Raw genomic sequence first — 7,873 nt, forward strand, 5'->3', positions numbered from 1 at the left:
TGTCACTCACTGGATGGAAAAAAATGACCCTGCATCGGTGTTGTAATTGGATGGGAAAAATGACCCTGCATCGGTGGTGTCACTGGATGGAAAAAATGACCCGGCATAGGTGGTGTCACTGGATGGAAAAAAAGACCCTGCATCGTTGGTGTCATTGGATGGGAAAAATGAACCTGCATCGGTGGTGTCACTCACTGGATGGAAAAAATGACCCTACATCAGTGGTGTCACTCACTGGATGGAAAAAAATGACCCTGCATCGGTGGTGTAATTGGATGGGAAAAATGACCCTGCATTGGTGGTGTCACTGGATGGAAAAAATGACCCGGCATAGGTGGTGTCACTGGATGGAAAAAATGACCCTGCATCGTTGGTGTCATTGGATGGGAAAAATGACCCTGCATTGGTGGTGTAATTGGATGGAAAAAATGACCCTGCATCGGTGGTGTCACTGGATGGGAAAAATTACCCTGCATCAGTGGTGTCATTGGATGGGAAAAATTACCCTGCATCGGTGGTGTCATTGGATGGGAAAAATGATCCTGCATTGGTAGTGTCACTGGATGGTAAAAATGAACCTGCATCAGTGGTGTCACTGGATGGAAAAAATTTACATGCATCGGTGGTGTCACTGGTTGGAAAAAAATTACCCTGCATCGGTGGTGTCACTGGATGGAAAAAATGGCCCTGCATTGGTGATGTCATTGGATGGGAAAAATGACCCTGCATCGGTGTTGTCATTGGATAGGAAAAATGACCCTGCATCGGTGTTGTTATTGAATAGGAAAAATGACCCTGCATCGGTGGTGTCATTGGATGGGAAAAATGACCCTGCATCGGTGTCGTCATTGATTGGAAAAAAATGACCCTGCATCAGTGGTGTCATTGGATGGGAAAAATGACCCTGCATCGGTGGTGTCATTGGGTGGAAAAAAATGACCCTGCATCGGTAGTGTCATTCAATAGAAAAAAATGACCCTGCAACGGTGGTGTCATTGGATGGAAAAAATGACCCTGCATCGGTGGTGTCATTGGCTGGGAAAAATGACCCTGCACCGGTGGTGTCACTGGATGGAAAATATGACCCTGCATCGGTGGTGTCACTGGATGGAAAAAATGAACCTGCATCGGTGGTGTCACTCACTGGATGGAAAAATGACCCTACATCAGTGGTGTCACTCACTGGATGGAAAAAAATGACCCTGCATCGGTGTTGTAATTGGATGGGAAAAATGACCCTGAATCGGTGGTGTCACTGGATGGAAAAAATGACCCGGCATAGGTGGTGTCACTGGATGGAAAAAATGACCCTGCATCGTTGGTGTCATTGGATGGGAAAAATGAACCTGCATCGGTGGTGTCACTCACTGGATGGAAAAAATGACCCTACATCAGTGGTGTCACTCACTGGATGGAAAAAAATGACCCTGCATCGGTGGTGTAATTGGATGGGAAAAATGACCCTGCATTGGTGGTGTCACTGGATGGATAAAATGACCCGGCATAGGTGGTGTCACTGGATGGAAAAAATGACCCTGCATCGTTGGTGTCATTGGATGGGAAAAATGACCCTGCATTGGTGGTGTAATTGGATGGAAAAAATTACCCTGCATCGGTGGTGTCACTGGATGGGAAAAATTACCCTGCATCAGTGGTGTCATTGGATGGGAAAAATTACCCTGCATCGGTGGTGTCATTGGATGGGAAAAATGATCCTGCATTGGTAGTGTCACTGGATGGTAAAAATGAACCTGCATCAGTGGTGTCACTGGATGGAAAAAATTTACATGCATCGGTGGTGTCACTGGTTGGAAAAAAATTACCCTGCATCGGTGGTGTCACTGGATGGAAAAAATGGCCCTGCATTGGTGATGTCGTTGGATGGGAAAAATGACCCTGCATCGTTGTCGTCATTGGATGGAAAAAAATGACCCTGCATCAGTGGTGTCATTGGATGGGAAAAATGACCCTGCATCGGTGGTGTCATTCGATGGAAAAAAATGACCCTGCATCTTTGGTGTTACTGGATGGAAAAAATGTGTTAGAATATCAGAATTTATGAATGGTTGAGTTCTTGTGATAATTGAATTATATATATATAAATATATATATATCTTCTATGTATGGAAAAGGTGAAGTTATATAGGTTTTTATACTCATATAAGTTTATGCTGGTATAGGCTTTGTATGCATTGCTTGGGAGAGATTCATCTCACATATGGATACAATTTAGTGTAGACCATTTCACCTCCCCCATCGTAAGAAGATTAGATTACAGTCTTTCCAAAGACACAAAGTTTCAGTATGTTAAGAATATAAGCTGTTTCTTTACATTACTATATTTCTTGATTAGGGTATTAATAAGAACACTGCATTTTACATATATGTATACTGATATGTAGGATTTTATATGTTTAAAGGAAATGTATATATTGTAAGTTAAATGATTCTTTAAATGATAGCTTTTTTCACATAATTCATAGCCCCACCCTTAGGAATGTTGGAAGGAGTAATTCAAATTTCGCGGTCTTTTCTATGGGACTATAACGAACCTTTTTTAAGCCAGCCTCTATGGAAAAAGGTGGGAGTTAATTGTAGGAGTACAGACAGGCTGTGGGGAGAGGGTCAGATTCATTGCAGCTCTCCATCAAGACACACACACACACACAGATCTCAAGATATACACACAGACATATCTGATTTAAACTTTATTTTAAGAATAATCTATTTTTGTATTCTACATTTTGACATTGTTTTTGTAACATTTTGCTAATTGATCATTAAATCAATTTTGGAGGTTTTACACGAGAACTTAACAGATTTTTCTTGGAACTTTTCTCATCAATATGAATTATTGAAATATAGTTATTAATACAGTAAATAACTCGATTTTTACAGTGGCGAGCCAATTGCCAGATTCTTTTTGTCCGAATATCGAATTTTTTTTCAATAATTTCTCCTTCCGCTTGTCGAGAGGGAATATCAGCAAAAACAGTGATTATTCAGACAAGCTTTCAGGAGAAATCGAAAAAGCTCATTTTCGGCATCACTGAATTGAACTTGGAAGGAAAAGAAACATCGGTGAGACGTTTGTGCACGTACAAGAAAAATCTGTTTCTTGATGACGTAATTTCCCGCCAAGAGAGGGAACGCGTGTTACATGAAGGAAGCCATCTTACATTGGTAAGTTATGGATTTAATTCATGAATTGTCCAGTGAGAGTGATTTAGAATTTAAAAATTTGTCAAAGTTTGTTAAAGATGATGAATTATGGTGTTACATGTTCAATGAATGCTTACAGGCTAATAAGAAAATACAAAAGTCAAAATTTACATTTAAGAAACTCAGCAAACAGGTTAGGAATTTGATTAAGTTGATTAAAGTTTATGATACAATGATATCAGGAGTTTTTGAAAGCAATGTAGTTGGTACAAAAGAGGAAACAAAGGACAATAGTTTATGTACTAATTGTCAGATTTTGACTGAAAGGATAGATGATTTGCAGAGTGCAATTCAAATAAAGGATATTCAGTTGTCTGAGTTACAGAATAATGTAAAGTTTAAAGCAGAGTCAAGCAAGAGTTTAGAGATTAATGTTAATGTAGACTCTATGAATGTTACTGCAGATTCTATGCAGAAGCCTTTTGTACAAGATATGCGGTTTTTCAAGGTTGATGACCAGGAACATGAAGTTTTGCTTAAAACAAAAATACTGAATAAAGCTGCTGAATGCAGACACCGTTTAGATATATTACAAAATGGCGTTCAGAGTGCCACGTGTAAAGCCACACCCAGAGATGGTGAGATACACGTCACAGGCAGAACTAAAGTTTCAGAGCAGACAGGAAATACTTCCCTACATACTACACAAAGGAAAACTTTTAAAGTAGAAAATACAGAACATATTTCTGAGCAATATATTCTTTCTTCTTCAAACAATTGTTTGACTGATTTGCCTTATGCTTCAGAAGTCAAACAGATCAGTACATTGACTGTTAATGACAGTTCAATCAATATGAAAAACAATGATGAAAATGAGAGGGATGGATTACTTCCATCACCATCAGGATTTAGGAAAAAAGGTTCTGAGTCATCTCCAACATTAAAATATGTGACTTCACTTTTATTAGATGAAAGTGGAAGGCTATGGATACATGGTTTATTAAATGGCAAGGATACTAAATGGTTAATAGATTTAGAATCTAAACTCAGTTTAACTAAAAACAAATTACATGTGAATATTGATTCTCCAAAATGTAATTTAATTGGTTTCAATGGAAAATGAAATACAGTTGCAGCTAAAGTTTCTGGTGTGAATTTCGAGATTCCGGGAGTTTTAAAAACTAAAATGGACATCTGGTGTTGCCAAAATACAGAGAATATTTTAGGCATGGATGTGATTAGTAAATTAGATTGGATTATTGATTTAAGTAATTCTACTATATGGAAAGATTCATCTAGGCCCAAATCTAAGTTAATAGATTCTTCCATGTACAATAATGTTGGAAGTATTTGTACAGCAGTCGCTGACATTTCTTCAGATTTTAATTGGCCACACACAGGAACCAATCTCGAATTGGAACAATCAGTAAGAGCACATGAAAATCTTTGGAGTCAGAACAAAATGGATACAGGTTTGTTTAAAGATATTGAGATAGAAATTGAGGGACGAGACCCTGAACCCCAAATTCAAAATAAGTTGCCACAAGAATCAATAGGTCCAGTTTCTGACATTGTACAATCATTTTTACAACAAGGAATATTAAAGAAGGCACAATCAGTGGTAAATAATTGTATTTGGCCTATCAAGAATGCTGATGATTCGTATTCTTTATCAGTTGATTTAAGATCACTGAATAAATGCATTACAAATAACAAACCTATTGTTCCTAATTTAAATTTAATGTCACAAATGGATGCCAAGGCCAAAGTATTTTCAGTACTGGAAATTTCCAATAGTCATTTTTCAGTACCAGTAACAAACAGCTGTCATTATAAACTTGCCTTCAGTTTCAATAAAGAAACTTATGCCTTCACTAGAATAATTCCAGAAATGGAAATCAGTGACGGAATAGTGCACAAGTGCTTGGAGAAAGTTTTATCAAAATTTTCTAGACCAAAATGTGTTTTCCAACATGTGGACAAAATTTTGCTGTCTACCCAAAATACAGAGGAACATGTCACTCTGTTGACAGAGTTATTTACTCTGTTACAAACAGCAGGACTGAAATTGAACACAGAGTCAGTTCAGTTAATGAAAAACAAAGTTAATTTTCTTCATATGCAAATTAGTCATGGACAGAGAAAGTTATCACAGGAAAAAGTTAGAAACATTTCTGCTATTCCAGTTCCAACATCTTACAAGGCATTATATCAATTTTTGAGTGAGGTAAATTCTTGCAAAGAGTTTTTACAGGAATATGATAATAAAGTTAAACCATTATTTGATTTCCTGAAACAAAAAGATGTTGTGTTTGATCAATGGTCTCAAACCCATACAGATGTTTTTGAAATGTTGAAAAAAGATTTGCAGAATGCTGTTTCATTGCATACAATCGAAATTGGAATGTCTATGCCTGTTTTATTGTCTACTAAGGTATCTGAGAATTCCATCTCAGTAATTTTATTTCAGGTAAAAGATGGTGAACCGAAAATAATAGGTTTTTTCTCCAGAGGTTTGACAAATATGGAAAAGACTTTTGACTTAAATATGAAGCAATTGTTAAGTGTTTATTTTGCAGTCAAAGTAACAGAAAAGATTGTGAGATCTAGGATGATCATATTACGGACACCTGATCTGTCATTAAAAATTCTTTTTAAGAGAATTCATTCAGGAGAATTATATGACAAATATTGCCCATTTTTTAAAACTTTAAAATCTAAACCCATAGAGGTAGATGTGATAACAGAACATTCTCAGCTAAATTTATTCAGAAAGCCTATAAATGGGATTGTTAGAACAAGTGCTGAGAGATGCTTTGAGACAGGATTTGTCAATAATATTAAGAATTGTTCAACAGGTCTTTCTATGTGTTACCCAAAGAATGGTTATACTATTCAGCAAAAATTCTACAGAAAATGCTGAATTGAAAATGTTAGAAGTACAGTACAGCACGCATTACTCTGAAATATTATAGAGGAGAAGTGAATGAATATATAATTCGCTTTTGTCTTCTGGGGTAATTTAAAATCTTTTATTTGGTTTATGAAAACAAGATTTTATATTATGACTAAAAAAAGAGAAATTGTGTCCTGTCGTTTAAATACACAGAATAATAAATTAGAGTATAGGTCATTTTAAGAAAAATAGAGCAAAGTAAGGTAATTAGAAATGTTATTATTAAAATATGGTTTGTGTGTCATAATAAAATATTAGAATTTTGGTATGTAAAATGAATAAGTAAATGAAGGTATATTTTGCATGTATTTAAATTCTCAATAATGATACTGCATTCTTTTTTAGGATCTGACTTGTAAGTCACCAAAAGAAAGAAATTTAATATTTCTAGACCTTCCAGATGGAAACAAAATCTTGAAGTTTAAGAATATCAGTTCTGGGAGAAGAATTGACAGAAGAGATCCATTCGTTATAATTATTGTTGTCATTTTAATGTTCAATAAAGTTTTTCCAACTTTACAGAGTGCAGGAAGAAGAAGAAGAAGAAAAATTCTCGAGAACCTCTGATAAGAGAGGACATTCTAAAAACAATGGACTTTTTAGTTTTTTTGACTACTGATGAAATCATTTATCCATCAGATATATTGCAGTTTTTATATATCATTTTTATGTGACAGGACATGTTTATTATATCAAGATGAGATATTTTTTACACATCATTTTTTACACTCATATATAGTGTATTTTCAGAGTTGAAAGGGTTAAACATCCCTACAATAGAGTCATTCTAGTTAGAGGGAACATCTGTTGTTAATTAAGACAGAGTACATTTTTCTTAAAGGTACATAAACAAGATAGGATTAACTTTACATTGTAATATATATTTAGTTTTGAAATCATCTCACTTATATGAACAAATTGAAGTTAAGAACATATTTGATGTTTAATTTTGACAAGGTTATTAGAAAGGTTTTATGGATTATAGATTTATGTTATACACAATTTGGAGGGAAAATATGAAACAAATTTCTGAAGTGATATCTATATTTCAAAGTATTGTACAACAATGTTACATTTATGAATCATGAAATTAAGGGGATTGATTTATTTGGTAAAAGAAAAAGAAAATAATAAGGGTGAAAATATTTTTTATGGTATATGAAGATGAAGGGTTATGAATTCACTTTTCCTTATATAGAATCAAATTTGAAAATATATATATTTAAATCAATTATCTTAAAATCTTTGAGAATGAATGAATACGAATGTGATGCGTTTGAGGTATAAATGGATTTAGAGTTAGATTCAGATTTATATAGATTTAAAATGATTAAGATTAATTTAAATCAATCATTTTGAGAGGGAAATGTTAGAATATCAGAATTTATGAATGGTTGAGTTCTTGTGATAATTGAATTATATATATATAAATATATATATCTTCTATGTATGGAAAAGGTGAAGTTATATAGGTTTTTATACTCATATAAGTTTATGCTGGTATAGGCTTTGTATGCATTGCTTGGGAGAGATTCATCTCACATATGGATACAATTTAGTGTAGACCATTTCACCTCCCCCATCGTAAGAAGATTAGATTACAGTCTTTCCAAAGACACAAAGTTTCAGTATGTTAAGAATATAAGCTGTTTCTTTACATTACTATATTTCTTGATTAGGGTATTAATAAGTACACTGCATTTTACATATATGTATACTGATATGTAGGATTTTATATGTTTAAAGGAAATGTAT

General features: G+C 34.5%; 1 long non-coding RNA gene across 1 annotated transcript; it reads left to right on the forward strand.

The window, feature by feature from the left end:
- The first annotated feature begins 2,875 nt into the window (after positions 1-2,875).
- Positions 2,876-6,787, forward strand: LOC141130035 (uncharacterized). Its single transcript, XR_012241959.1, has 2 exons — positions 2,876-3,183; positions 6,464-6,787. It is a non-coding gene; the product is annotated as an uncharacterized lncRNA (long non-coding RNA).
- The last annotated feature ends 1,086 nt before the right edge of the window (positions 6,788-7,873 follow it).

This window comes from Aquarana catesbeiana, linkage group LG02, assembly GCF_042186555.1.
Source record: "Aquarana catesbeiana isolate 2022-GZ linkage group LG02, ASM4218655v1, whole genome shotgun sequence".
Lineage (NCBI taxonomy): Eukaryota > Metazoa > Chordata > Amphibia > Anura > Ranidae > Aquarana > Aquarana catesbeiana.